We start from the raw sequence: 27,617 nt of genomic DNA on the forward strand, positions 1-27,617 counted from the left end.
TTGCAACAGGAACATATTGCTCATAAGCAATACAACATCACTGCCAGAAACTTTGCACTTTCCTAACGTATCCTTCCTTCAGAAACATTGTCTTTATAATAGCTGTAAATGAGATAGACCAAAAACACGACACCCTACACTCAGACATTTGTTTCTAGCGACATATAAAGTAAAATCTTCTTTCAAAGCTATTTATGGTATATTCTCTTTGTGTTTTTGTATTGTTAACCAATTGTATGGCTGCACTTTTTATCCAGTTCTTTTTTATTAAGGTATGGAATTGTTGTCCAAACGTATTCAGTTTGCAAGAAAATACAGTAATACCCTATTCTCCGAATTTATCCCTAAAGGAACAAAGGTGTAGTTCAAGGTTTCACCCAGAAGTGTGATTCTTCTACAGACATTTTATGTTTCAGAAAACAATTATTCTTTCTTGTATCCCAGAAGGCTTGATAATATGATGTGAAGTAAACACTGGATTGACAAAACTTCGATCATCCCTTAATGTACGCAAGTTAATTTTCAACTGGCTCTGTGGCGCAATGGATAGCGCGTTGGACTTCTAAGTGAATTGGCAAAGTCATTCAAAGGTTGTGGGTTCGAATCCCACCAGAGTTGTATTTTTTACTTTCTTATTCAAACAAGGAACATTATGCATGTGAGGAATGTTTATTTTTGGCCGATGCTTTAATCTTAGTATTTGACCCAAGTTGAACCTATGTATCTAATACAGCATGCAACTGAATCAAAAGCAGTCTGCCTTCCATTGCAACAGGAACATATTGCTCATAAGCAATACAACATCACTGCCAGAAACTTTGCACTTTCCTAATGTATCCTTCCTTCAGAAACATTGTCTTTATAATAGCTGTAAATGAGATAGACCAAAAACACGACACCCTACACTCAGACATTTGTTTCTAGCGACATATAAAGTAAAATCTTCTTTCAAAGCTATGTATGGTATATTCTCTTTGTGTTTTTGTATTGTTAACCAATTGTATGGCTGCACTTTTTATCCAGTTCTTTTTTATTAAGGTATGGAATTGTTGTCCAAACGTATTCAGTTTGCAAGAAAATACAGTAATACCCTATTCTCCGAATTTATCCCTAAAGGAACAAAAGTGTAGTTCAAGGTTTCACCCAGAAGTGTGATTCTTCTACAGACATTTTATGTTTCAGAAAACAATTATTCTTTCTTGTATCCCAGAAGGCTTGATAATATGATGTGAAGTAAACACTGGATTGACAAAACTTCGATCATCCCTTAATGTACGCAAGTTGATTTTCATCTGGCTCTGTGGCGCAATGGATAGCGTGTTGGACTTCTAAGAGAATTGGCAAAGTCATTCAAAGGTTGTGGGTTCGAATCCCACCAGAGTCGTATTTTTTACTTTCTTATTCAAACAAGGAACATTATGCATGTGAGGAATGTTTATTTTTGGCCGATGCTTTAATCTTAGTATTTGACCCAAGTTGAACCTATGTATCTAATACAACATGCAACTGAATCAAAAGCAGTCTGCCTTCCATTGCAACAGGAACATATTGCTCATAAGGAATACAACATCACTGCCAAAAACTTTGCACTTTCCTAATGTATCCTTCCTTCAGAAACATTGTCTTTATAATAGCTGTAAATGAGATAGACCAAAAACACGACACCCTACACTCAGACATTTGTTTCTAGCGACATATAAAGTAAAATCTTCTTTCAAAGCTATTTATGGTATATTCTCTTTGTGTTTTTGTATTGTTAACCAATTGTATGGCTGCACTTTTTATCCAGTTCTTTTTTATTAAGGTATGGAATTGTTGTCCAAACGTATTCAGTTTGCAAGAAAATACAGTAATACCCTATTCTCCGAATTTATCCCTAAAGGAACAAAGGTGTAGTTCAAGATTTCACCCAGAAGTGTGATTCTTCTACAGACATTTTATGTTTCAGAAAACAATTATTCTTTCTTGTATCCCAGAAGGCTTGATAATATGATGTGAAGTAAACACTGGATTGACAAAACTTCGATCATCCCTTAATGTACGCAAGTTGATTTTCGTCTGGCTCTGTGGTGCAATGGATAGCGCGTTGGACTTCTAAGTGAATTGGCAAAGTCATTCAAAGGTTGTGGGTTCGAATCCCACCAGAGTCGCATTTTTTACTTTCTAATTCAAACAAGGAACATTATGCATGTCAGGAATGTTTATTTTTGGCCGATGCTTTAATCTTAGTATTTGACCCAAGTTGAACCTATGTATCTAATACAGCATGCAACTGAATCAAAAGCAGTCTGCCTTCCATTGCAACAGGAACATATTGCTCATAAGCAATACAACATCACTGCCAGAAACTTTGCACTTTCCTAATGTATCCTTCCTTCAGAAACATTGTCTTTATAATAGCTGTAAATGAGATAGACCAAAAACACGACACCCTACACTCAGACATTTGTTTCTAGCGACATATAAAGTAAAATCTTCTTTCAAAGCTATCTTTGTGTTTTTGTATTGTTAACCAATTGTATGTCTGCACTTTTTATCCAGTTCTTTTTTATTAAGGTATGAAATTGTTGTCCAAACCAATTCACTTGGCAAGAAAATACTGTAATACCCTATTCTCTGAATTTCTCCCCAAGCGAACAAAGGTGCAGTTCAAGGTTTCACCCCGAACTGTGATTCTTGCTACAGACATTTAATGTTTCAGAAAACAATCATTCTTTCATGTATCCCAGAAGGCTTGATAATGTGATGTGAAGTAAACACTGGATTGACAAAACTTTGATCATCCCTTACGGTATGCAAGTGGATTTTCATCTGGCTCTGTGGCGCAATGGATAGCGCGTTGGACTTCTAAGTGAATTGGCAAAGTCATTCAAAGGTTGTGGGTTCGAATCCAACCAGAGTCGCATTTTTTACTTTCTTATTCAAATAAGGAACATTATGCATGTGAGGAATGTTTATTTTTGGCCGATGCTTTAATCTTAGTATTTCACCCAAGTTGAACCTATGTATCTAATACAGCATGCAACTGAATCAAAAGCAGTCTGCCTTCCATGGCAACAGGAACATATTGCTCATAAGCAATACAACATCACTGCCAGAAACTTTGCACTTTCCTAATGTATCCTTCCTTCAGAAACATTGTCTTTATAATAGCTGTAAATGAGATAGACCAAAAACACGACACCCTACACTCAGACATTTGTTTCTAGCGACATATAAAGTAAAATCTTCTTTCAAAGCTATTTATGGTATATTCTCTTTGTGTTTTTGTATTGTTAACCAATTGCATGTCTGCACTTTTTATCCAGTTCTTTTTTATTAAGGTATGGAAATGTTGTCCAAACGTATTCAGTTTGCAAGAAAATACAGTAATACCCTATTCTCCGAATTTATCCCTAAAGGAACAAAGGTGTAGTTCAAGGTTTCAGCCAGAAGTGTGATTCTTCTACAGACATTTTATGTTTCAGAAAACAATTATTCTTTCTTGTATCCCAGAAAGCTTGATAATATGATGTGAAGTAAACACTGGAATGACAAAACTTTGATCATCCCTTAATGTACGCAAGTTAATTTTCATCTGGATCTGTGGCGGAATGGATAGCGCGTTGGACTTCTAAGTGAATTGGCAAAGTCATTCAAAGGTTGTGGCTTTGAATACCACCAGAGTTGCATTTTTTACTTTCTTATTCAAACAAGGAACATTATGCATGTGAGGAATGTTTATTTTTGGCAGATGCTTTAATCTTAGTATTTGACCCAAGTTGAACCTATGTATCTAATACAGCATGCAACTGAATCAAAAGCAGTCTGCCTTTCATTGCAACAGGAACATATTGCTCATAAGCAATACAACATCACTACCAGAAACTTGGCACTTTTCTAATGTATCCTTCCTTCAGAAACATTGTCTTTATAATAGCTGTAAATGAGATAGACCAAAACACGACACCCTACGCTCAGACATTTGTTTCTAGCGACATATAAAGTAAAATCTTCTTTCAAAGCTATTTATGGTATATTCTCTTTGTGTTTTTGTATTGTTAACCAATTGTATGTCTGCACTTTTTATCCAGTTATTTTTTATTAAGGTATGGAATTGTTGTCCAAACCAATTCACTTGGCAAGAAAATACTGTAATACCCTATTCTCCGAATTTATCCCTAAAGGAAAAAAGGTGTAGTTCAAGGTTTCACCCAGAAGTGTGATTCTTCTACAGACATTTTATGTTTCGGAAAACAATTATTCTTTCTTGTATCCCAGAAGGCTTGATAATATGATGTGAAGTAAACACTGGATTGACAAAACCTCGATCATCCCCTGATGTACGCAAGTTGATTGTCATCTGGCTCTGTGGCGCAATGGATAGCGCGTTGGACTTCTAAGTGAATTGTCAAAGTCATTCAAAGGTTGTGGGTTCGAATCCCACCAGAGTCGCATTTTTTACTTTCTTATTCAAACAAGGAACATTATGCATGTGAGGAATGTTTATTTTTGGCCTTTAATCTTAGTATTTGACCCAAGTTGAACCTATGTATCTAATACAGCATGCAACTGAATCAAAAGCAGTCTGCCTTCCATTGCAACAGGAACATATTGCTCATAAGCAATACAACATCACTACCAGAAACTTGGCACTTTTCTAATGTATCCTTCCTTCAGAAACATTGTCTTTATAATAGCTGTAAATGAGATAGACCAAAAACACGACACCCTACACTCAGACATTTGTTTCTAGCGACATATAAAGTAAAATCTTCTTTCAAAGCTATTTATGGTATATTCTCTTTGTGTTTTTGTATTGTTAACCAATTGTATGGCTGCACTTTTTATCCAGTTCTTTTTTATTAAGGTATGGAATTGTTGTCCAAACGTATTCAGTTTGCAAGAAAATACAGTAATACCCTATTCTCCGAATTTATCCCTAAAGGAACAAAGGTGTAGTTCAAGGTTTCACCCAGAAGTGTGATTCTTCTACAGACATTTTATGTTTCAGAAAACAATTATTCTTTCTTGTATCCCAGAAGGCTTGATAATATGATGTGAAGTAAACACTGGATTGACAAAACTTCGATCACCCCTTAATGTACGCAAGTTGATTTTCATCTGGATCTGTGGCGCAATGGATAGCGCGTTGGACTTCTAAGTGAATTGGCAAAGTCATTCAAAGGTTGTGGGTTCGAATCCCACCAGAGTCGCATTTTATACTTTCTAATTCAAACAAGGACCATTATGCATGTGAGGAATGTTTATTTTTGGCCGATGCTTTAATCTTAGTATTTGACCCAAGTTGAACCTATGTATCTAATACAGCATGCAACTGAATCAAAAGCAGTCTGCCTTCCATTGCAACAGGAACATATTGCTCATAAGCAATACAACATCACTGCCAGAAACTTTGCACTTTCCTAATGTATCCTTCCTTCAGAAACATTGTCTTTATAATAGCTGTAAATGAGATAGACCAAAAACACGACACCCTACACTCAGACATTTGTTTCTAGCGACATATAAAGTAAAATCTTCTTTCAAAGCTATTTATGGTATATTCTCTTTGTGTTTTTGTATTGTTAACCAATTGTATGGCTGCACTTTTTATCCAGTTCTTTTTTATTAAGGTATGGAATTGTTGTCCAAACGTATTCAGTTTGCAAGAAAATACAGTAATACCCTATTCTCCGAATTTATCCCTAAAGGAACAAAGGTGTAGTTCAAGGTTTCACCCAGAAGTGTGATTCTTCTACAGACATGTTATGTTTCAGAAAACAATTATTCTTTCTTGTATCCCAGAAGGCTTGATAATATGATGTGAAGTAAACACTGGATTGACAAAACCTCGATCATCCCCTGATGTACGCAAGTTGATTGTCATCTGGCTCTGTGGCGCAATGGATAGCGCGTTGGACTTCTAAGTGAATTGGCAAAGTCATTCAAAGGTTGCGGGTTCGAATCCCACCAGAGTCGCATTTTTTACTTTCTTATTCAAACAAGGAACATTATGCATGTGAGGAATGTTTATTTTTGGCCGATGCTTTAATCTTAGTATTTGACCCAAGTTGAACCTATGTATCTAATACAGCATGCAACTGAATCAAAAGCAGTCTGCCTTCCATTGCAACAGGAACATATTGCTCATAAGGAATACAACATCACTGCCAAAAACTTTGCACTTTCCTAATGTATCCTTCCTTCAGAAACATTGTCTTTATAATAGCTGTAAATGAGATAGACCAAAAACACGACACCCTACACTCAGACATTTGTTTCTAGCGACATATAAAGTAAAATCTTCTTTCAAAGCTATTTATGGTATATTCTCTTTGTGTTTTTGTATTGTTAACCAATTGTATGGCTGCACTTTTTATCCAGTTCTTTTTTATTAAGGTATGGAATTGTTGTCCAAACGTATTCAGTTTGCAAGAAAATACAGTAATACCCTATTCTCCGAATTTATCCCTAAAGGAACAAAGGTGTAGTTCAAGGTTTCACCCAGAAGTGTGATTCTTCTACAGACATTTTATGTTTCAGAAAACAATTATTCTTTCTTGTATCCCAGAAGGCTTGATAATATGATGTGAAGTAAACACTGGATTGACAAAACTTCGATCACCCCTTAATGTACGCAAGTTGATTTTCATCTGGATCTGTGGCGCAATGGATAGCGCGTTGGACTTCTAAGTGAATTGGCAAAGTCATTCAAAGGTTGTGGGTTCGAATCCCACCAGAGTCGCATTTTATACTTTCTAATTCAAAGAAGGAACATTATGCATGTGAGGAATGTTTATTTTTGGCCGATGCTTTAATCTTAGTATTTGACCCAAGTTGAACCTATGTATCTAATACAGCATGCAACTGAATCAAAAGCAGTATGCCTTCCATTGCAACAGGAACATATTGCTCATAAGCAATACAACATCACTGCCAGAAACTTTGCACTTTCCTAATGTATCCTTCCTTCAGAAACATTGTCTTTATAATAGCTGTAAATGAGATAGACCAAAAACACGACACCCTACACTCAGACATTTGTTTCTAGCGACATATAAAGTAAAATCTTCTTTCAAAGCTATTTATGGTATATTCTCTTTGTGTTTTTGTATTGTTAACCAATTGTATGGCTGCACTTTTTATCCAGTTCTTTTTTATTAAGGTATGGAATTGTTGTCCCAACGTATTCAGTTTGCAAGAAAGTACAGTAATACCCTATTCTCCGAATTTATCCCTAAAGGAACAAAGGTGTAGTTCAAGGTTTCACCCAGAAGTGTGATTCTTCTACAGACATTTTATGTTTCAGAAAACAATTATTCTTTCTTGTATCCCAGAAGGCTTGATAATATGATGTGAAGTAAACACTGGATTGACAAAACCTCGATCATCCACTGATGTACGCAAGTTGATTGTCATCTGGCTCTGTGGCGCAATGGATAGCGCGTTGGACTTCTAAGTGAATTGGCAAAGTCATTCAAAGGTTGCGGGTTCGAATCCCCCCAGAGTCGCATTTTTTACTTTCTTATTCAAACAAGGAACATTATGCATGTGAGGAATGTTTATTTTTGGCCGATGCTTTAATCTTAGTATTTGACCCAAGTTGAACCTATGTATCTAATACAGCATGCAACTGAATCAAAAGCAGTCTGCCTTCCATTGCAACAGGAACATATTGCTCATAAGCAATACAACATCACTGCCAGAAACTTTGCACTTTCCTAACGTATCCTTCCTTCAGAAACATTGTCTTTATAATAGCTGTAAATGAGATAGACCAAAAACACGACACCCTACACTCAGACATTTGTTTCTAGCGACATATAAAGTAAAATCTTCTTTCAAAGCTATTTATGGTATATTCTCTTTGTGTTTTTGTATTGTTAACCAATTGTATGGCTGCACTTTTTATCCAGTTCTTTTTTATTAAGGTATGGAATTGTTGTCCAAACGTATTCAGTTTGCAAGAAAATACAGTAATACCCTATTCTCCGAATTTATCCCTAAAGGAACAAAGGTGTAGTTCAAGGTTTCACCCAGAAGTGTGATTCTTCTACAGACATTTTATGTTTCAGAAAACAATTATTCTTTCTTGTATCCCAGAAGGCTTGATAATATGATGTGAAGTAAACACTGGATTGACAAAACTTCGATCATCCCTTAATGTACGCAAGTTGATTTTCAACTGGCTCTGTGGCGCAATGGATAGCGCGTTGGACTTCTAAGTGAATTGGCAAAGTCATTCAAAGGTTGTGGGTTCGAATCCCACCAGAGTCGTATTTTTTACTTTCTTATTCAAACAAGGAACATTATGCATGTGAGGAATGTTTATTTTTGGCCGATGCTTTAATCTTAGTATTTGACCCAAGTTGAACCTATGTATCTAATACAGCATGCAACTGAATCAAAAGCAGTCTGCCTTCCATTGCAACAGGAACATATTGCTCATAAGGAATACAACATCACTGCCAAAAACTTTGCACTTTCCTAATGTATCCTTCCTTCAGAAACATTGTCTTTATAATAGCTGTAAATGAGATAGACCAAAAACACGACACCCTACACTCAGACATTTGTTTCTAGCGACATATAAAGTAAAATCTTCTTTCAAAGCTATTTATGGTATATTCTCTTTGTGTTTTTGTATTGTTAACCAATTGTATGGCTGCACTTTTTATCCAGTTCTTTTTTATTAAGGTATGGAATTGTTGTCCAAACGTATTCAGTTTGCAAGAAAATACAGTAATACCCTATTCTCCGAATTTATCCCTAAAGGAACAAAGGTGTATTTCAAGGTTTCACCCAGAAGTGTGATTCTTCTACAGACATTTTATGTTTCAGAAAACAATTATTCTTTCTTGTATCCCAGAAGGCTTGATAATATGATGTGAAGTAAACACTGGATTGACAAAACTTCGATCATCCCTTAATGTACGCAAGTTGAGTTTCAACTGGCTCTGTGGCGCAATGGATAGCGCGTTGGACTTCTAAGAGAATTGGCAAAGTCATTCAAAGGTTGTGGGTTCGAATCCCACCAGAGTCGTATTTTTTACTTTCTTATTCAAACAAGGAACATTATGCATGTGAGGAATGTTTATTTTTGGCCGATGCTTTAATCTTAGTATTTGACCCAAGTTGAACCTATGTATCTAATACAGCATGCAACTGAATCAAAAGCAGTCTGCCTTCAATTGCAACAGGAACATATTGCTCATAAGGAATACAACATCACTGCCAAAAACTTTGCACTTTCCTAATGTATCCTTCCTTCAGAAACATTGTCTTTATAATAGCTGTAAATGAGATAGACCAAAAACACAACACCCTACACTCAGACATTTGTTTCTAGCGACATATAAAGTAAAATCTTCTTTCAAAGCTATTTATGGTATATTCTCTTTGTGTTTTTGTATTGTTAACCAATTGTATGGCTGCACTTTTTATCCAGTTCTTTTTTATTAAGGTATGGAATTGTTGTCCAAACGTATTCAGTTTGCAAGAAAATACAGTAATACCCTATTCTCCGAATTTATCCCTAAAGGAACAAAAGTGTAGTTCAAGGTTTCACCCAGAAGTGTGATTCTTCTACAGACATTTTATGTTTCAGAAAACAATTATTCTTTCTTGTATCCCAGAAGGCTTGATAATATGATGTGAAGTAAACACTGAATTGACAAAATTTTGATCATCCCTTAATGTACGCAAGATGAATTTCATCTGGCTCTATGGCGCAATGGAAAGCGCGTTGGACTTCTAAGTGAATTGGCAAAGTCATTCAAAGGTTGTGGGTTCGAATCCCACCAGAGTCGCATTCTTTACTTTCTAATTCAAACAAGGAACATTATGCATGTGAGGAATGTTTATTTTTGGCCGATGCTTTAATCTTAGTATTTGACCCAAGTTGAACCTATGTATCTAAAACAGCATGCAACTGAATCAAAAGCAGTCTGCCTTCCATTGCAACAGGAACATATTGCTCATAAGCAATACAACATCACTACCAGAAACTTAGCACTTTTCTAATGGATCCTTCCTTCAGAAACATTGTCTTTATAATAGCTGTAAATGAGATAGACCAAAAACACGACACCCTACACTCAGACATTTGTTTCTAGCGACATATAAAGTAAAATCTTCTTTCAAAGCTATTTATGGTATATTCTCTTTGTGTTTTTGTATTGTTAACCAATTGTATGTCTGCACTTTTTATCCAGCTCTTTTTTATTAAGGTATGGAATTGTTGTCCAAACCTATTCACTTGGCAAGAAAATACTGTAATACCCTATTCTCTGAATTTCTCCCCAAGCGAACAAAGGTGCAGTTCAAGGTTTCACACAGAAGTGTGATTCTTGTTACAGACATTTTATGTTTCAGAAAACAATCATTCTTTGATGTGTCCCAGAAGGCTTGATAATGTGATGTGAAGTAAACACCGGATTGACAAAACTTCGATCATCCCTTAATGTACGCAAGTTAATTTTCATCTGGCTCTGTGGCGCAATGGATAGCGCATTGGACTTCTAAGTGAATTGGCAAAGTCATTCAAAGGTTGTGGGTTCGAATCCCACCAGAGTCACATTTTTTACTTTCTTATTCAAACAAGGAACATTATGCATGTGAGGAATGTTTATTTTTGGCCGATGCTTTAATCTTAGTATTTGACCCAAGTTGAACCTATGTATCTAATACAGCATGCAACTGAATCAAAAGCAGTCTGCCTTCCATTGCAACAGGAACATATTGCTCATAAGGAATACAACATCACTGCCAGAAACTTTGCACTTTCCTAATGTATCCTTCCTTCAGAAACATTGTCTTTATAATAGCTGTAAATGAGATAGACCAAAAACACGACACCCTACACTCAGACATTTGTTTCTAGCGACATATAAAGTAAAATCTTCTTTCAAAGCTATTTATGGTATATTCTCTTTGTGTTTTTGTATTGTTAACCAATTGTATGGCTGCACTTTTTATCCAGTTCTTTTTTATTAAGGTATGGAATTGTTGTCCAAACGTATTCAGTTTGCAAGAAAATACAGTAATACCCTATTCTCCGAATCTATCCCTAAAGGAACAAAGGTGTAGTTCAAGGTTTCACCCAGAAGTGTGATTCTTCTGCAGACATTTTATGTTTCAGAAAACAATTATTCTTTCTTGTATCCCAGAAGGCTTGATAATATGATGTGAAGTAAACACTGGATTGACAAAACTTCGATCACCCCTTAATGTACGCAAGTTGATTTTCATCTGGCTCTGTGGCGCAATGGATATCGCGTTGGACTTCTAAGTGAATTGGCAAAGTCATTCAAAGGTTGTGGGTTCGAATCCCACCAGAGTCGTATTTTTTACTTTCTTATTCAAACAAGGAACATTATGCATGTGAGGAATGTTTATTTTTGGCCGATGCTTTAATCTTAGTATTTGACCCAAGTTGAACCTATGTATCTAATACAGCATGCAACTGAATCAAAAGCAGTCTGCCTTCCATTGCAACAGGAACATATTGCTCATAAGGAATACAACATCACTGCCAGAAACTTTGCACTTTCCTAATGTATCCTTCCTTCAGAAACATTGTCTTTATAATAGCTGTAAATGAGATAGACCAAAAACACGACACCCTACACTCAGACATTTGTTTCTAGCGACATATAAAGTAAAATCTTCTTTCAAAGCTATTTATGGTATATTCTCTTTGTGTTTTTGTATTGTTAACCAATTGTATGGCTGCACTTTTTATCCAGTTCTTTTTTATTAAGGTATGGAATTGTTGTCCAAACGTATTCAGTTTGCAAGAAAATACAGTAATACCCTATTCTCCGAATTTATCCCTAAAGGAACAAAGGTGTAGTTCAAGGTTTCACCCAGAAGTGTGATTCTTCTAAAGACATTTTATGTTTCAGAAAACAATTATTCTTTCTTGTATCCCAGAAGGCTTGATAATATGATTTGAAGTAAACACTGGATTGACAAAACCTCGATCATCCCCTGATGTACGCAAGTTGATTGTCATCTGGCTCTGTGGCGCAATGGATAGCGCGTTGGACTTCTAAGTGAATTGGCAAAGTCATTCAAAGGTTGCGGGTTCGAATCCCACCAGAGTCACATTTTTTACTTTCTTATTCAAACAAGGAACATTATGCATGTGAGGAATGTTTATTTTTGGCCGATGCTTTAATCTTAGTATTTGACCCAAGTTGAACCTATGTATCTAATACAGCATGCAACTGAATCAAAAGCAGTCTGCCTTCCATTGCAACAGGAACATATTGCTCATAAGCAATACAACATCACTGCCAGAAACTTTGCACTTTCCTAACGTATCCTTCCTTCAGAAACATTGTCTTTATAATAGCTGTAAATGAGATAGACCAAAAACACGACACCCACACTCAGACATTTGTTTCTAGCGACATATAAAGTAAAATCTTCTTTCAAAGCTATTTATGGTATATTCTCTTTGTGTTTTTGTATTGTTAACCAATTGTATGGCTGCACTTTTTATCCAGTTCTTTTTTATTAAGGTATGGAATTGTTGTCCAAACGTATTCAGTTTGCAAGAAAATACAGTAATACCCTATTCTCCGAATTTATCCCTAAAGGAACAAAGGTGTAGTTCAAGGTTTCACCCAGAAGTGTGATTCTTCTACAGACATTTTATGTTTCAGAAAACAATTATTCTTTCTTGTATCCCAGAAGGCTTGATAATATGATGTGAAGTAAACACTGGATTGACAAAACTTCGATCATCCCTTAATGTACGCAAGTTGATTTTCAACTGGCTCTGTGGCGCAATGGATAGCGCGTTGGACTTCTAAGTGAATTGGCAAAGTCATTCAAAGGTTGTGGGTTCAAATCCCACCAGAGTCGTATTTTTTACTTTCTTATTCAAACAAGGAACATTATGCATGTGAGGAATGTTTATTTTTGGCCGATGCTTTAATCTTAGTATTTGACCCAAGTTGAACCTATGTATCTAATACAGCATGCAACTGAATCAAAAGCAGTCTGCCTTCCATTGCAACAGGAACATATTGCTCATAAGGAATACAACATCACTGCCAAAAACTTTGCACTTTCTAATGTATCCTTCCTTCAGAAACATTGTCTTTATAATAGCTGTAAATGAGATAGACCAAAAACACGACACCCTACACTCAGACATTTGTTTCTAGCGACATATAAAGTAAAATCTTCTTTCAAAGCTATTTATGGTATATTCTCTTTGTGTTTTTGTATTGTTAACCTATTGTATGGCTGCACTTTTTATCCAGTTCTTTTTTATTAAGGTATGGAATTGTTGTCCAAACGTATTCAGTTTGCAAGAAAATACAGTAATACCCTATTCTCCGAATTTATCCCTAAAGGAACAAAGGTGTAGTTCAAGGCTTCACCCAGAAGTGTGATTCTTCTACAGACATTTTATGTTTCAGAAAACAATTATTCTTTCTTGTATCCCAGAAGGCTTGATAATATGATGTGAAGTAAACACTGGATTGACAAAACTTCGATCATCCCTTAATGTACGCAAGTTGATGTTCATCTGGCTCTGTGGCGCAATGGATAGCGCGTTGGACTTCTAAGTGAATTGGCAAAGTCATTCAAAGGTTGTGGGTTCGAATCCCACCAGAGTCGCATTTTTTACTTTCTTATTCAAACAAGGAACATTATGCATGTGAGGAATGTTTATTTTTGGCCGATGCTTTAATCTTAGTATTTGACCCAAGTTGAACCTATGTATCTAATACAGCATGCAACTGAATCAAAAGCAGTCTGCCTTCCATTGCAACAGGAACATATTGCTCATAAGCAATACAACATCACTGCCAGAAACTTTGCACTTTCCTAACGTATCCTTCCTTCAGAAACATTGTCTTTATAATAGCTGTAAATGAGATAGACCAAAAACACGACACCCTACACTCAGACATTTGTTTCTAGCGACATATAAAGTAAAATCTTCTTTCAAAGCTATTTATGGTATATTCTCTTTGTGTTTTTGTATTGTTAACCAATTGTATGGCTGCACTTTTTATCCAGTTCTTTTTTATTAAGGTATGGAATTGTTGTCCAAACGTATTCAGTTTGCAAGAAAATACAGTAATACCCTATTCTCCGAATTTATCCCTAAAGGAACAAAGGTGTAGTTCAAGGTTTCACCCAGAAGTGTGATTCTTCTACAGACATTTTATGTTTCAGAAAACAATTATTCTTTCTTGTATCCCAGAAGGCTTGATAATATGATGTGAAGTAAACACTGGATTGACAAAACTTCGATCATCCCTTAATGTACGCAAGTTGATTTTCAACTGGCTCTGTGGCGCAATGGATAGCGCGTTGGACTTCTAAGTGAATTGGCAAAGTCATTCAAAGGTTGTGGGTTCGAATCCCACCAGAGTCGTATTTTTTACTTTCTTATTCAAACAAGGAACATTATGCATGTGAGGAATGTTTATTTTTGGCCGATGCTTTAATCTTAGTATTTGACCCAAGTTGAACCTATGTATCTAATACAGCATGCAACTGAATCAAAAGCAGTCTGCCTTCCATTGCAACAGGAACATATTGCTCATAAGGAATACAACATCACTGCCAGAAACTTTGCACTTTCCTAACGTATCCTTCCTTCAGAAACATTGTCTTTATAATAGCTGTAAATGAGATAGACCAAAAACACGACACCCTACACTCAGACATTTGTTTCTAGCGACATATAAAGTAAAATCTTCTTTCAAAGCTATTTATGGTATATTCTCTTTGTGTTTTTGTATTGTTAACCAATTGTATGGCTGCACTTTTTATCCAGTTCTTTTTTATTAAGGTATGGAATTGTTGTCCAAACGTATTCAGTTTGCAAGAAAATACAGTAATACCCTATTCTCCGAATTTATCCCTAAAGGAACAAAAGTGTAGTTCAAGGTTTCACCCAGAAGTGTGATTCTTCTACAGACATTTTATGTTTCAGAAAACAATTATTCTTTCTTGTATCCCAGAAGGCTTGATAATATGATGTGAAGTAAACACTGGATTGACAAAACTTCGATCATCCCTTAATGTACGCAAGTTGATTTTCAACTGGCTCTGTGGCGCAATGGATAGCGCGTTGGACTTCTAAGTGAATTGGCAAAGTCATTCAAAGGTTGTGGGTTCGAATCCCACCAGAGTCGTATTTTTTACTTTCTTATTCAAACAAGGAACATTATGCATGTGAGGAATGTTTATTTTTGGCCGATGCTTTAATCTTAGTATTTGACCCAAGTTGAACCTATGTATCTAATACAGCATGCAACTGAATCAAAAGCAGTCTGCCTTCCATTGCAACAGGAACATATTGCTCATAAGGAATACAACATCACTGCCAAAAACTTTGCACTTTCTAATGTATCCTTCCTTCAGAAACATTGTCTTTATAATAGCTGTAAATGAGATAGACCAAAAACACGACACCCTACACTCAGACATTTGTTTCTAGCGACATATAAAGTAAAATCTTCTTTCAAAGCTATTTATGGTATATTCTCTTTGTGTTTTTGTATTGTTAACCAATTGTATGGCTGCACTTTTTATCCAGTTCTTTTTTATTAAGGTATGGAATTGTTGTCCAAACGTATTCAGTTTGCAAGAAAATACAGTAATACCCTATTCTCCGAATTTATCCCTAAAGGAACAAAGGTGTAGTTCAAGGTTTCACCCAGAAGTGTGATTCTTCTACAGACATTTTATGTTTCAGAAAACAATTATTCTTTCTTGTATCCCAGAAGGCTTGATAATATGATGTGAAGTAAACACTGGATTGACAAAACTTCGATCATCCCTTAATGTACGCAAGTTGATGTTCATCTGGCTCTGTGGCGCAATGGATAGCGCGTTGGACTTCTAAGTGAATTGGCAAAGTCATTCAAAGGTTGTGGGTTCGAATCCCACCAGAGTCGCATTTTTTACTTTCTTATTCAAACAAGGAACATTATGCATGTGAGGAATGTTTATTTTTGGCCGATGCTTTAATCTTAGTATTTGACCCAAGTTGAACCTATGTATCTAATACAGCATGCAACTGAATCAAAAGCAGTCTGCCTTCCATTGCAACAGGAACATATTGCTCATAAGCAATACAACATCACTGCCAGAAACTTTGCACTTTCCTAACGTATCCTTCCTTCAGAAACATTGTCTTTATAATAGCTGTAAATGAGATAGACCAAAAACACGACACCCTACACTCAGACATTTGTTTCTAGCGACATATAAAGTAAAATCTTCTTTCAAAGCTATTTATGGTATATTCTCTTTGTGTTTTTGTATTGTTAACCAATTGTATGGCTGCACTTTTTATCCAGTTCTATTTTATTAAGGTATGGAATTGTTGTCCAAACGTATTCAGTTTGCAAGAAAATACAGTAATACCCTATTCTCCGAATTTATCCCTAAAGGAACAAAGGTGTAGTTCAAGGTTTCACCCAGAAGTGTGATTCTTCTACAGACATTTTATGTTTCAGAAAACAATTATTCTTTCTTGTATCCCAGAAGGCTTGATAATATGATGTGAAGTAAACACTGGATTGACAAAACTTCGATCATCCCTTAATGTACGCAAGTTGATTTTCAACTGGCTCTGTGGCGCAATGGATAGCGCGTTGGACTTCTAAGTGAATTGGCAAAGTCATTCAAAGGTTGTGGGTTCGAATCCCACCAGAGTCGTATTTTTTACTTTCTTATTCAAACAAGGAACATTATGCATGTGAGGAATGTTTATTTTTGGCCGATGCTTTAATCTTAGTATTTGACCCAAGTTGAACCTATGTATCTAATACAGCATGCAACTGAATCAAAAGCAGTCTGCCTTCCATTGCAACAGGAACATATTGCTCATAAGCAATACAACATCACTGCCAGAAACTTTGCACTTTCCTAACGTATCCTTCCTTCAGAAACATTGTCTTTATAATAGCTGTAAATGAGATAGACCAAAAACACGACACCCTACACTCAGACATTTGTTTCTAGCGACATATAAAGTAAAATCTTCTTTCAAAGCTATTTATGGTATATTCTCTTTGTGTTTTTGTATTGTTAACCAATTGTATGGCTGCACTTTTTATCCAGTTCTTTTTTATTAAGGTATGGAATTGTTGTCCAAACGTATTCAGTTTGCAAGAAAATACAGTAATACCCTATTCTCCGAATTTATCCCTAAAGGAACAAAGGTGTAGTTCAAGGTTTCACCCAGAAGTGTGATTCTTCTACAGACATTTTATGTTTCAGAAAACAATAATTCTTTCTTGTATCCCAGAAGGCTTGATAATATGATGTGAAGTAAACACTGGATTGACAAAACTTTGATCATTAGTACGCAAGTTGATATTTATCTGGCTCTGTGGCGCAATGGATAGCGCGTTGGACTTCTAAGTGAATTTGCAAAGTCATTCAAAGGTTGTGGGTTCGAATCCCACCAGAGTTGCATTTTTTACTTTCTTATTCAAACAAGGAACATTATGCATGTGAGGAATGTTTATTTTTGGCCGATGCTTTAATCTTAGTATTTGACCCAAGTTGAACCTATGTATCTAATACAGCATGCAACTGAATCAAAAGCAGTCTGCCTTCCATTGCAACAGGAACATATTGCTCATAAGCAATACAACATCACTGCCAGAAACTTTGCACTTTCCTAATGTATCCTTCCTTCAGAAACATTGTCTTTATAATAGCTGTAAATGAGATAGACCAAAAACACGACACCCTACACTCAGACATTTGTTTCTAGCGACATATAAAGTAAAATCTTCTTTCAAAGCTATTTATGGTATATTCTCTTTGTGTTTTTGTATTGTTAACCAATTGTATGGCTGCACTTTTTATCCAGTTCTTTTTTATTAAGGTATGGAATTGTTGTCCAAACGTATTCAGTTTGCAAGAAAATACAGTAATACCCTATTCTCCGAATTTATCCCTAAAGGAACAAAGGCGTAGTTCAAGGTTTCAACCAGAAGTGTGATTCTTCTACAGACATTTTATGTTTCAGAAAACAATTATTCTTTCTTGTATCCCAGAAGGCTTGATAATATGATGTGAAGTAAACACTGGATTGACTGGATTTGTGTTTTTGTATTGTTAACCAATTGTATGTCTGCACTTTTTATCCAGTTCTTTTTTATTAAGGTATGGAATTGTTGTCCAAACCTATTCACTTGGCAAGAAAATACTGTAATACCCTATTCTCTGAATTTCTCCCCAAGCGAACAAAGGTGCAGTTCAAGGTTTCACACAGAAGTGTGATTCTTGTTACAGACATTTTATGTTTCAGAAAACAATCATTCTTTGATGTGTCCCAGAAGGCTTGATAATGTGATGTGAAGTAAACACCGGATTGACAAAACTTCGATCACCCCTTAATGTACGCAAGTTAATTTTCATCTGGCTCTGTGGCGCAATGGATAGCGCGTTGGACTTCTAAGTGAATTGGCAAAGTCATTCAAAGGTTGTGGGTTCGAATCCCACCAGAGTCGCATTTTTTACTTTCTACTTCAAACAAGGAACATTATGCATGTGAGGAATGTTTATTTTTGGCCGATGCTTTAATCTTAGTATTTGACCCAAGTTGAACCTATGTATCTAATACAGCATGCAACTGAATCAAAAGCAGTCTGCCTTCCATTTCAACAGGAACATATTGCTCATAAGCAATACAACATCACTGCCAGAAACTTTGCACTTTCCTAATGTATCCTTCCTTCAGAAACATTGTCTTTATAATAGCTGTAAATGAGATAGACCAAAAACACGACACCCTACACTCAGACATTTGTTTCTAGCGACATATAAAGTAAAATCTTCTTTCAAAGCTATTTATGGTATATTCTCTTTGTGTTTTTGTATTGTTAACCAATTGTATGGCTGCACTTTTTATCCAGTTCTTTTTTATTAAGGTATGGAATTGTTGTCCAAACGTATTCAGTTTGCAAGAAAATACAGTAATACCCTATTCTCCGAATTTATCCCTAAAGGAACAAAGGTGTAGTTCAAGGTTTCACCCAGAAGTGTGATTCTTCTACAGACATTTTATGTTTCAGAAAACAATTATTCTTTCTTGTATCCCAGAAGGCTTGATAATATGATGTGAAGTAAACACTGGATTGACAAAACCTCGATCATCCCCTGATGTACGCAAGTTGATTGTCATCTGGCTCTGTGGCGCAATGGATAGCGCGTTGGACTTCTAAGTGAATTTGCAAAGTCATTCAAAGGTTGTGGGTTTGAATCCCACCAGAGTCGCATTTTTTACTTTCTTATTCAAACAAGGAACATTATGCATGTGAGGAATGTCTATTTTTGGCCGATGCTTTAATCTTAGTATTTGACCCAAGTTGAACCTATGTATCTAATACAGCATGCAACTGAATCAAAAGCAGTCTGCCTTCCATTGCAACAGGAACATATTGCTCATAAGCAATACAACATCACTGCCAGAAACTTTGCACTTTCCTAATGTATCCTTCCTTCAGAAACATTGTCTTTATAATAGCTGTAAATGAGATAGACCAAAAACACGACACCCTACACTCAGACATTTGTTTCTAGCGACATATAAAGTAAAATCTTCTTTCAAAGCTATTTATGGTATATTCTCTTTGTGTTTTTGTATTGTTAACCAATTGTATGGCTGCACTTTTTATCCAGTTCTTTTCTATTAAGGTATGAAATTGTTGTCCAAACGTATTCAGTTTGCAAGAAAATACAGTAATACCCTATTCTCCGAATTTATCCCTAAAGGAACAAAGGTGTAGTTCAAGGTTTCACCCAGAAGTGTGATTCTTCTACAGACATTTTATGTTTCAGAAAACAATTATTCTTTCTTGTATCCCAGAAGGCTTGATAATATGATGTGAAGTAAACACTGGATTGACAAAACTTCGATCATCCCTTAATTTACGCAAGTTGATTTTTGTCTGGCTCTGTGGCGCAATGGATAGCGCGTTGGACTTCTAAGTGAATTGGCAAAATCATTCAAAGGTTGTGGGTTCGAATCCCACCAGAATCGCATTTTTTACTTTCTAATTCAAACAAGGAACATTATGCATGTGAGGAATGTTTATTTTTGGCCAATGCTTTAATCTTAGTATTTGACCCAAGTTGAACCTATGTATCTAATACAGCATGCAACTGAATCAAAAGCAGTCTGCCTTCCATTGCAACAGGAACATATTGCTCATAAGCAATACAACATCACTGCCAGAAACTTTGCACTTTCCTAATGTATCCTTCCTTCAGAAACATTGTCTTTATAATAGCTGTAAATGAGATAGACCAAAAACACGACACCCTACACTCAGACATTTGTTTCTAGCGACATATAAAGTAAAATCTTCTTTCAAAGCTATTTATGGTATATTCTCTTTGTGTTTTTGTATTGTTAACCAATTGTATGTCTGCACTTTTTATCCAGTTCTTTTTTATTAAGGTATGAAATTGTTGTCCAAACCAATTCACTTGGCAAGAAAATACTGTAATACCCTATTCTCTGAATTTCTCCCCAAGCGAACAAAGGTGCAGTTCAAGGTTTCACCCCGAACTGTGATTCTTGCTACAGACATTTAATGTTTCAGAAAACAATCATTCTTTCATGTATCCCAGAAGGCTTGATAATGTGATGTGAAGTAAACACTGGATTGACAAAACTTCGATCATCCCTTACTGTATGCAAGTGGATTTTAATCTGGCTCTGTGGCGCAATGGATAGCGCGTTGGACTTCTAAGTGAATTGGCAAAGTCATTCAAAGGTTGTGGGTTAGAATCCAACCAGAGTCACATTTTTTACTTTCTTATTCAAATAAGGAACATTATGCATGTGAGGAATGTTTATTTTTGGCCGATGCTTTAATCTTAGTATTTCACCCAAGTTGAACCTATGTATCTAATACAGCATGCAACTGAATCAAAAGCAGTCTGCCTTCCATGGCAACAGGAACATATTGCTCATAAGCAATACAACATCACTGCCAGAAACTTTGCACTTTCCTAATGTATCCTTCCTTCAGAAACATTGTCTTTATAATAGCTGTAAATGAGATAGACCAAAAACACGACACCCTACACTCAGACATTTGTTTCTAGCGACATATAAAGTAAAATCTTCTTTCAAAGCTATTTATGGTATATTCTCTTTGTGTTTTTGTATTGTTAACCAATTCTATGGCTGCACTTTTTATCCAGTTCTTTTCTATTAAGGTATGAAATTGTTGTCCAAACGTATTCAGTTTGCAAGAAAATACAGTAATACCCTATTCTCTGAATTTATCCCTAAAGGAACAAAGGTGTAGTTCAAGGTTTCACCCAGAAGTGTGATTCTTCTACAGACATTTTATGTTTGAGAAAACAATTATTTTTTCTTGTATCCCAGAAGGCTTGTAATATGATGTGAAGTAAACACTGGATTGACAAAACTTCGATCATCCCTTAATTTACGCAAGTAGATTTTTGTCTGGCTCTGTGGCGCAATGGATAGCGCGTTGGACTTCTAAGTAAATTGGCAAAGTCATTCAAAGGTTGTGGGTTCGAATCCCACCAGAATCGCATTTTTTACTTTCTAATTCAAACAAGGAACATTATGCATGTGAGGAATGTTTATTTTTGGCCGATGCTTTAATCTTAGTATTTGACCCAAGTTGAACCTATGTATCTAATACAGCATGCAACTGAATCAAAAGCAGTCTGCCTTCCATTGCAACAGGAACATATTGCTCATAAGCAATACAACATCACTGCCAGAAACTTTGCACTTTCCTAATGTATCCTTCCTTCAGAAACATTGTCTTTATAATAGCTGTAAATGAGATAGACCAAAAACACGACACCCTACACTCAGACATTTGTTTCTAGCGACATATAAAGTAAAATCTTCTTTCAAAGCTATTTATGGTATATTCTCTTTGTGTTTTTGTATTGTTAACCAATTGTATGTCTGCACTTTTTATCCAGTTCTTTTTTATTAAGGTATGAAATTGTTGTCCAAACCAATTCACTTGGCAAGAAAATACTGTAATACCCTATTCTCTGAATTTCTCCCCAAGCGAACAAAGGTGCAGTTCAAGGTTTCACCCCGAACTGTGATTCTTGCTACAGACATTTAATGTTTCAGAAAACAATCATTCTTTCATGTATCCCAGAAGGCTTGATAATGTGATGTGAAGTAAACACTGGATTGACAAAACTTCGATCATCCCTTACTGTATGCAAGTGGATTTTCATCTGGCTCTGTGGCGCAATGGATAGCGCGTTGGACTTTTAAGTGAATTGGCAAAGTCATTCAAAGGTTGTGGGTTTGAATCCCACCAGAGTCGCATTTTTTACTTTCTTATTCAAACAAGGAACATTATGCATGTGAGGAATGTCTATTTTTGGCCGATGCTTTAATCTTAGTATTTGACCCAAGTTGAACCTATGTATCTAATACAGCATGCAACTGAATCAAAAGCAGTCTGCCTTCCATTGCAACAGGAACATATTGCTCATAAGCAATACAACATCACTGCCAGAAACTTTGCACTTTCCTAATGTATCCTTCCTTCAGAAACATTGTCTTTATAATAGCTGTAAATGAGATAGACCAAAAACACGACACCCTACACTCAGACATTTGTTTCTAGCGACATATAAAGTAAAATCTTCTTTCAAAGCTATTTATGGTATATTCTCTTTGTGTTTTTGTATTGTTAACCAATTGTATGGCTGCACTTTTTATCCAGTTCTTTTCTATTAAGGTATGAAATTGTTGTCCAAACGTATTCAGTTTGCAAGAAAATACAGTAATACCCTATTCTCCGAATTTATCCCTAAAGGAACAAAGGTGTAGTTCAAGGTTTCACCCAGAAGTGTGATTCTTCTACAGACATTTTATGTTTCAGAAAACAATTATTCTTTCTTGTATCCCAGAAGGCTTGATAATATGATGTGAAGTAAACACTGGATTGACAAAACTTCGATCATCCCTTAATTTACGCAAGTTGATTTTTGTCTGGCTCTGTGGCGCAATGGATAGCGCGTTGGACTTCTAAGTGAATTGGCAAAATCATTCAAAGGTTGTGGGTTCGAATCCCACCAGAATCGCATTTTTTACTTTCTAATTCAAACAAGGAACATTATGCATGTGAGGAATGTTTATTTTTGGCCAATGCTTTAATCTTAGTATTTGACCCAAGTTGAACCTATGTATCTAATACAGCATGCAACTGAATCAAAAGCAGTCTGCCTTCCATTGCAACAGGAACATATTGCTCATAAGCAATACAACATCACTGCCAGAAACTTTGCACTTTCCTAATGTATCCTTCCTTCAGAAACATTGTCTTTATAATAGCTGTAAATGAGATAGACCAAAAACACGACACCCTACACTCAGACATTTGTTTCTAGCGACATATAAAGTAAAATCTTCTTTCAAAGCTATTTATGGTATATTCTCTTTGTGTTTTTGTATTGTTAACCAATTGTATGTCTGCACTTTTTATCCAGTTCTTTTTTATTAAGGTATGAAATTGTTGTCCAAACCAATTCACTTGGCAAGAAAATACTGTAATACCCTATTCTCTGAATTTCTCCCCAAGCGAACAAAGGTGCAGTTCAAGGTTTCACCCCGAACTGTGATTCTTGCTACAGACATTTAATGTTTCAGAAAACAATCATTCTTTCATGTATCCCAGAAGGCTTGATAATGTGATGTGAAGTAAACACTGGATTGACAAAACTTCGATCATCCCTTACTGTATGCAAGTGGATTTTAATCTGGCTCTGTGGCGCAATGGATAGCGCGTTGGACTTCTAAGTGAATTGGCAAAGTCATTCAAAGGTTGTGGGTTAGAATCCAACCAGAGTCACATTTTTTACTTTCTTATTCAAATAAGGAACATTATGCATGTGAGGAATGTTTATTTTTGGCCGATGCTTTAATCTTAGTATTTCACCCAAGTTGAACCTATGTATCTAATACAGCATGCAACTGAATCAAAAGCAGTCTGCCTTCCATGGCAACAGGAACATATTGCTCATAAGCAATACAACATCACTGCCAGAAACTTTGCACTTTCCTAATGTATCCTTCCTTCAGAAACATTGTCTTTATAATAGCTGTAAATGAGATAGACCAAAAACACGACACCCTACACTCAGACATTTGTTTCTAGCGACATATAAAGTAAAATCTTCTTTCAAAGCTATTTATGGTATATTCTCTTTGTGTTTTTGTATTGTTAACCAATTCTATGGCTGCACTTTTTATCCAGTTCTTTTCTATTAAGGTATGAAATTGTTGTCCAAACGTATTCAGTTTGCAAGAAAATACAGTAATACCCTATTCTCTGAATTTATCCCTAAAGGAACAAAGGTGTAGTTCAAGGTTTCACCCAGAAGTGTGATTCTTCTACAGACATTTTATGTTTGAGAAAACAATTATTTTTTCTTGTATCCCAGAAGGCTTGATAATATGATGTGAAGTAAACACTGGATTGACAAAACTTCGATCATCCCTTAATTTACGCAAGTTGATTTTTGTCTGGCTCTGTGGCGCAATGGATAGCGCGTTGGACTTCTAAGTAAATTGGCAAAGTCATTCAAAGGTTGTGGGTTCGAATCCCACCAGAATCGCATTTTTTACTTTCTAATTCAAACAAGGAACATTATGCATGTGAGGAATGTTTATTTTTGGCCGATGCTTTAATCTTAGTATTTGACCCAAGTTGAACCTATGTATCTAATACAGCATGCAACTGAATCAAAAGCAGTCTGCCTTCCATTGCAACAGGAACATATTGCTCATAAGCAATACAACATCACTGCCAGAAACTTTGCACTTTCCTAATGTATCCTTCCTTCAGAAACATTGTCTTTATAATAGCTGTAAATGAGATAGACCAAAAACACGACACCCTACACTCAGACATTTGTTTCTAGCGACATATAAAGTAAAATCTTCTTTCAAAGCTATTTATGGTATATTCTCTTTGTGTTTTTGTATTGTTAACCAATTGTATGTCTGCACTTTTTATCCAGTTCTTTTTTATTAAGGTATGAAATTGTTGTCCAAACCAATTCACTTGGCAAGAAAATACTGTAATACCCTATTCTCTGAATTTCTCCCCAAGCGAACAAAGGTGCAGTTCAAGGTTTCACCCCGAACTGTGATTCTTGCTACAGACATTTAATGTTTCAGAAAACAATCATTCTTTCATGTATCCCAGAAGGCTTGATAATGTGATGTGAAGTAAACACTGGATTGACAAAACTTCGATCATCCCTTACTGTATGCAAGTGGATTTTCATCTGGCTCTGTGGCGCAATGGATAGCGCGTTGGACTTCTAAGTGAATTGGCAAAGTCATTCAAAGGTTGTGGGTTCGAATCCAACCAGAGTCGCATTTTTTACTTTCTTATTCAAATAAGGAACATTATGCATGTGAGGAATGTTTATTTTTGGCCGATGCTTTAATCTTAGTATTTCACCCAAGTTGAACCTATGTATCTAATACAGCATGCAACTGAATCAAAAGCAGTCTGCCTTCCATTGCAACAGGAACATATTGCTCATAAGGAATACAACATCACTGCCAAAAACTTTGCACTTTCCTAATGTATCCTTCCTTCAGAAACATTGTCTTTATAATAGCTGTAAATGAGATAGACCAAAAACACGACACCCTACACTCAGACATTTGTTTCTAGCGACATATAAAGTAAAATCTTCTTTCAAAGCTATTTATGGTATATTCTCTTTGTGTTTTTGTATTGTTAACCAATTGTATGGCTGCACTTTTTATCCAGTTCTTTTTTATTAAGGTATGGAATTGTTGTCCAAACGTATTCAGTTGGCAAGAAAATACTGTTATACCCTATTCTCTGAATTTCTCCCCAAGCGAACAAAGGTGCAGTTCAAGGTTTCACACAGAAGTGTGATTCTTGCTACAGACATTTCATGTTTCAGAAAACAATCATTCTTTCATGTATCCCAGAAGGCTTGATAATATGATGTGAAGTAAACATTGGATTGACAAAACTTCGATCATCCCTTACTGTACGCAAGTGGATTTTTATCTGGCTCTGTGGAGCAATGGATAGCGCGTTGGACTTCTAAGTGAATTTGCAAAGTCATTCAAAGGTTGTGGGTTTGAATCCCACCAGAGTCGCATTTTTTACTTTCTTATTCAAACAAGGAACATTATGCATGTGAGGAATGTCTATTTTTGGCCGATGCTTTAATCTTAGTATTTGACCCAAGTTGAACCTATGTATCTAATACAGCATGCAACTGAATCAAAAGCAGTCTGCCTTCCATTGCAACAGGAACATATTGCTCATAAGCAATACAACATCACTGCCAGAAACTTTGCACTTTCCTAATGTATCCTTCCTTCAGAAACATTGTCTTTATAATAGCTGTAAATGAGATAGACCAAAAACACGACACCCTACACTCAGACATTTGTTTCTAGCGACATATAAAGTAAAATCTTCTTTCAAAGCTATTTATGGTATATTCTCTTTGTGTTTTTGTATTGTTAACCAATTGTATGGCTGCACTTTTTATCCAGTTCTTTTCTATTAAGGTATGAAATTGTTGTCCAAACGTATTCAGTTTGCAAGAAAATACAGTAATACCCTATTCTCCGAATTTATCCCTAAAGGAACAAAGGTGTAGTTCAAGGTTTCACCCAGAAGTGTGATTCTTCTACAGACATTTTATGTTTCAGAAAACAATTATTCTTTCTTGTATCCCAGAAGGCTTGATAATATGATGTGAAGTAAACACTGGATTGACAAAACTTCGATCATCCCTTAATTTACGCAAGTTGATTTTTGTCTGGCTCTGTGGCGCAATGGATAGCGCGTTGGACTTCTAAGTGAATTGGCAAAATCATTCAAAGGTTGTGGGTTCGAATCCCACCAGAATCGCATTTTTTACTTTCTAATTCAAACAAGGAACATTATGCATGTGAGGAATGTTTATTTTTGGCCGATGCTTTAATCTTAGTATTTGACCCAAGTTGAACCTATGTATCTAATACAGCATGCAACTGAATCAAAAGCAGTCTGCCTTCCATTGCAACAGGAACATATTGCTCATAAGCAATACAACATCACTGCCAGAAACTTTGCACTTTCCTAATGTATCCTTCCTTCAGAAACATTGTCTTTATAATAGCTGTAAATGAGATAGACCAAAAACACGACACCCTACACTCAGACATTTGTTTCTAGCGACATATAAAGTAAAATCTTCTTTCAAAGCTATTTATGGTATATTCTCTTTGTGTTTTTGTATTGTTAACCAATTGTATGGCTGCACTTTTTATCCAGTTCTTTTCTATTAAGGTATGAAATTGTTGTCCAAACGTATTCAGTTTGCAAGAAAATACAGTAATACCCTATTCTCCGAATTTATCCCTAAAGGAACAAAGGTGTAGTTCAAGGTTTCACCCAGAAGTGTGATTCTTCTACAGACATTTTATGTTTCAGAAAACAATTATTCTTTCTTGTATCCCAGAAGGCTTGATAATATGATGTGAAGTAAACACTGGATTGACAAAACTTCGATCATCCCTTAATTTACGCAAGTTGATTTTTGTCTGGCTCTGTGGCGCAATGGAT

At 35.9% G+C, this 27,617-nt stretch overlaps 18 non-coding genes across 18 annotated transcripts; all 18 read left to right on the forward strand.

The window, feature by feature from the left end:
- Window positions 1-528: 528 nt before the first annotated feature.
- TRNAR-UCU (transfer RNA arginine (anticodon UCU)) lies at window positions 529-618 on the forward strand. Its single transcript is given in 2 exon segments — window positions 529-565; window positions 583-618. It is a non-coding gene; the product is annotated as a tRNA-Arg (tRNA).
- A 676-nt stretch (window positions 619-1,294) lies between these two features.
- Window positions 1,295-1,384, forward strand: TRNAR-UCU (transfer RNA arginine (anticodon UCU)). Its single transcript is given in 2 exon segments — window positions 1,295-1,331; window positions 1,349-1,384. It is a non-coding gene; the product is annotated as a tRNA-Arg (tRNA).
- Window positions 1,385-2,060: 676 nt separating this feature from the next.
- TRNAR-UCU (transfer RNA arginine (anticodon UCU)) lies at window positions 2,061-2,150 on the forward strand. The gene is given in 2 exon segments: window positions 2,061-2,097; window positions 2,115-2,150. It is a non-coding gene; the product is annotated as a tRNA-Arg (tRNA).
- A 2,194-nt stretch (window positions 2,151-4,344) lies between these two features.
- Window positions 4,345-4,434, forward strand: TRNAR-UCU (transfer RNA arginine (anticodon UCU)). Its single transcript is given in 2 exon segments — window positions 4,345-4,381; window positions 4,399-4,434. It is a non-coding gene; the product is annotated as a tRNA-Arg (tRNA).
- Window positions 4,435-8,169: 3,735 nt separating this feature from the next.
- On the forward strand, window positions 8,170-8,259 carry TRNAR-UCU (transfer RNA arginine (anticodon UCU)). Its single transcript is given in 2 exon segments — window positions 8,170-8,206; window positions 8,224-8,259. It is a non-coding gene; the product is annotated as a tRNA-Arg (tRNA).
- A 676-nt stretch (window positions 8,260-8,935) lies between these two features.
- On the forward strand, window positions 8,936-9,025 carry TRNAR-UCU (transfer RNA arginine (anticodon UCU)). The gene is given in 2 exon segments: window positions 8,936-8,972; window positions 8,990-9,025. It is a non-coding gene; the product is annotated as a tRNA-Arg (tRNA).
- A 676-nt stretch (window positions 9,026-9,701) lies between these two features.
- TRNAR-UCU (transfer RNA arginine (anticodon UCU)) lies at window positions 9,702-9,791 on the forward strand. The gene is given in 2 exon segments: window positions 9,702-9,738; window positions 9,756-9,791. It is a non-coding gene; the product is annotated as a tRNA-Arg (tRNA).
- A 677-nt stretch (window positions 9,792-10,468) lies between these two features.
- On the forward strand, window positions 10,469-10,558 carry TRNAR-UCU (transfer RNA arginine (anticodon UCU)). Its single transcript is given in 2 exon segments — window positions 10,469-10,505; window positions 10,523-10,558. It is a non-coding gene; the product is annotated as a tRNA-Arg (tRNA).
- Window positions 10,559-12,000: 1,442 nt separating this feature from the next.
- TRNAR-UCU (transfer RNA arginine (anticodon UCU)) lies at window positions 12,001-12,090 on the forward strand. The gene is given in 2 exon segments: window positions 12,001-12,037; window positions 12,055-12,090. It is a non-coding gene; the product is annotated as a tRNA-Arg (tRNA).
- A 675-nt stretch (window positions 12,091-12,765) lies between these two features.
- TRNAR-UCU (transfer RNA arginine (anticodon UCU)) lies at window positions 12,766-12,855 on the forward strand. Its single transcript is given in 2 exon segments — window positions 12,766-12,802; window positions 12,820-12,855. It is a non-coding gene; the product is annotated as a tRNA-Arg (tRNA).
- A 675-nt stretch (window positions 12,856-13,530) lies between these two features.
- On the forward strand, window positions 13,531-13,620 carry TRNAR-UCU (transfer RNA arginine (anticodon UCU)). Its single transcript is given in 2 exon segments — window positions 13,531-13,567; window positions 13,585-13,620. It is a non-coding gene; the product is annotated as a tRNA-Arg (tRNA).
- A 676-nt stretch (window positions 13,621-14,296) lies between these two features.
- TRNAR-UCU (transfer RNA arginine (anticodon UCU)) lies at window positions 14,297-14,386 on the forward strand. Its single transcript is given in 2 exon segments — window positions 14,297-14,333; window positions 14,351-14,386. It is a non-coding gene; the product is annotated as a tRNA-Arg (tRNA).
- Window positions 14,387-15,062: 676 nt separating this feature from the next.
- Window positions 15,063-15,152, forward strand: TRNAR-UCU (transfer RNA arginine (anticodon UCU)). The gene is given in 2 exon segments: window positions 15,063-15,099; window positions 15,117-15,152. It is a non-coding gene; the product is annotated as a tRNA-Arg (tRNA).
- Window positions 15,153-15,827: 675 nt separating this feature from the next.
- Window positions 15,828-15,917, forward strand: TRNAR-UCU (transfer RNA arginine (anticodon UCU)). The gene is given in 2 exon segments: window positions 15,828-15,864; window positions 15,882-15,917. It is a non-coding gene; the product is annotated as a tRNA-Arg (tRNA).
- A 676-nt stretch (window positions 15,918-16,593) lies between these two features.
- TRNAR-UCU (transfer RNA arginine (anticodon UCU)) lies at window positions 16,594-16,683 on the forward strand. Its single transcript is given in 2 exon segments — window positions 16,594-16,630; window positions 16,648-16,683. It is a non-coding gene; the product is annotated as a tRNA-Arg (tRNA).
- A 670-nt stretch (window positions 16,684-17,353) lies between these two features.
- Window positions 17,354-17,443, forward strand: TRNAR-UCU (transfer RNA arginine (anticodon UCU)). The gene is given in 2 exon segments: window positions 17,354-17,390; window positions 17,408-17,443. It is a non-coding gene; the product is annotated as a tRNA-Arg (tRNA).
- A 958-nt stretch (window positions 17,444-18,401) lies between these two features.
- TRNAR-UCU (transfer RNA arginine (anticodon UCU)) lies at window positions 18,402-18,491 on the forward strand. The gene is given in 2 exon segments: window positions 18,402-18,438; window positions 18,456-18,491. It is a non-coding gene; the product is annotated as a tRNA-Arg (tRNA).
- A 676-nt stretch (window positions 18,492-19,167) lies between these two features.
- On the forward strand, window positions 19,168-19,257 carry TRNAR-UCU (transfer RNA arginine (anticodon UCU)). The gene is given in 2 exon segments: window positions 19,168-19,204; window positions 19,222-19,257. It is a non-coding gene; the product is annotated as a tRNA-Arg (tRNA).
- The last annotated feature ends 8,360 nt before the right edge of the window (window positions 19,258-27,617 follow it).

The sequence above is a fragment of the Ambystoma mexicanum genome, assembly GCF_040938575.1.
Source record: "Ambystoma mexicanum isolate Mex_15411 chromosome 12 unlocalized genomic scaffold, UKY_AmexF1_1 Mex_chr12_unloc.1, whole genome shotgun sequence".
NCBI lineage: Eukaryota > Metazoa > Chordata > Amphibia > Caudata > Ambystomatidae > Ambystoma > Ambystoma mexicanum.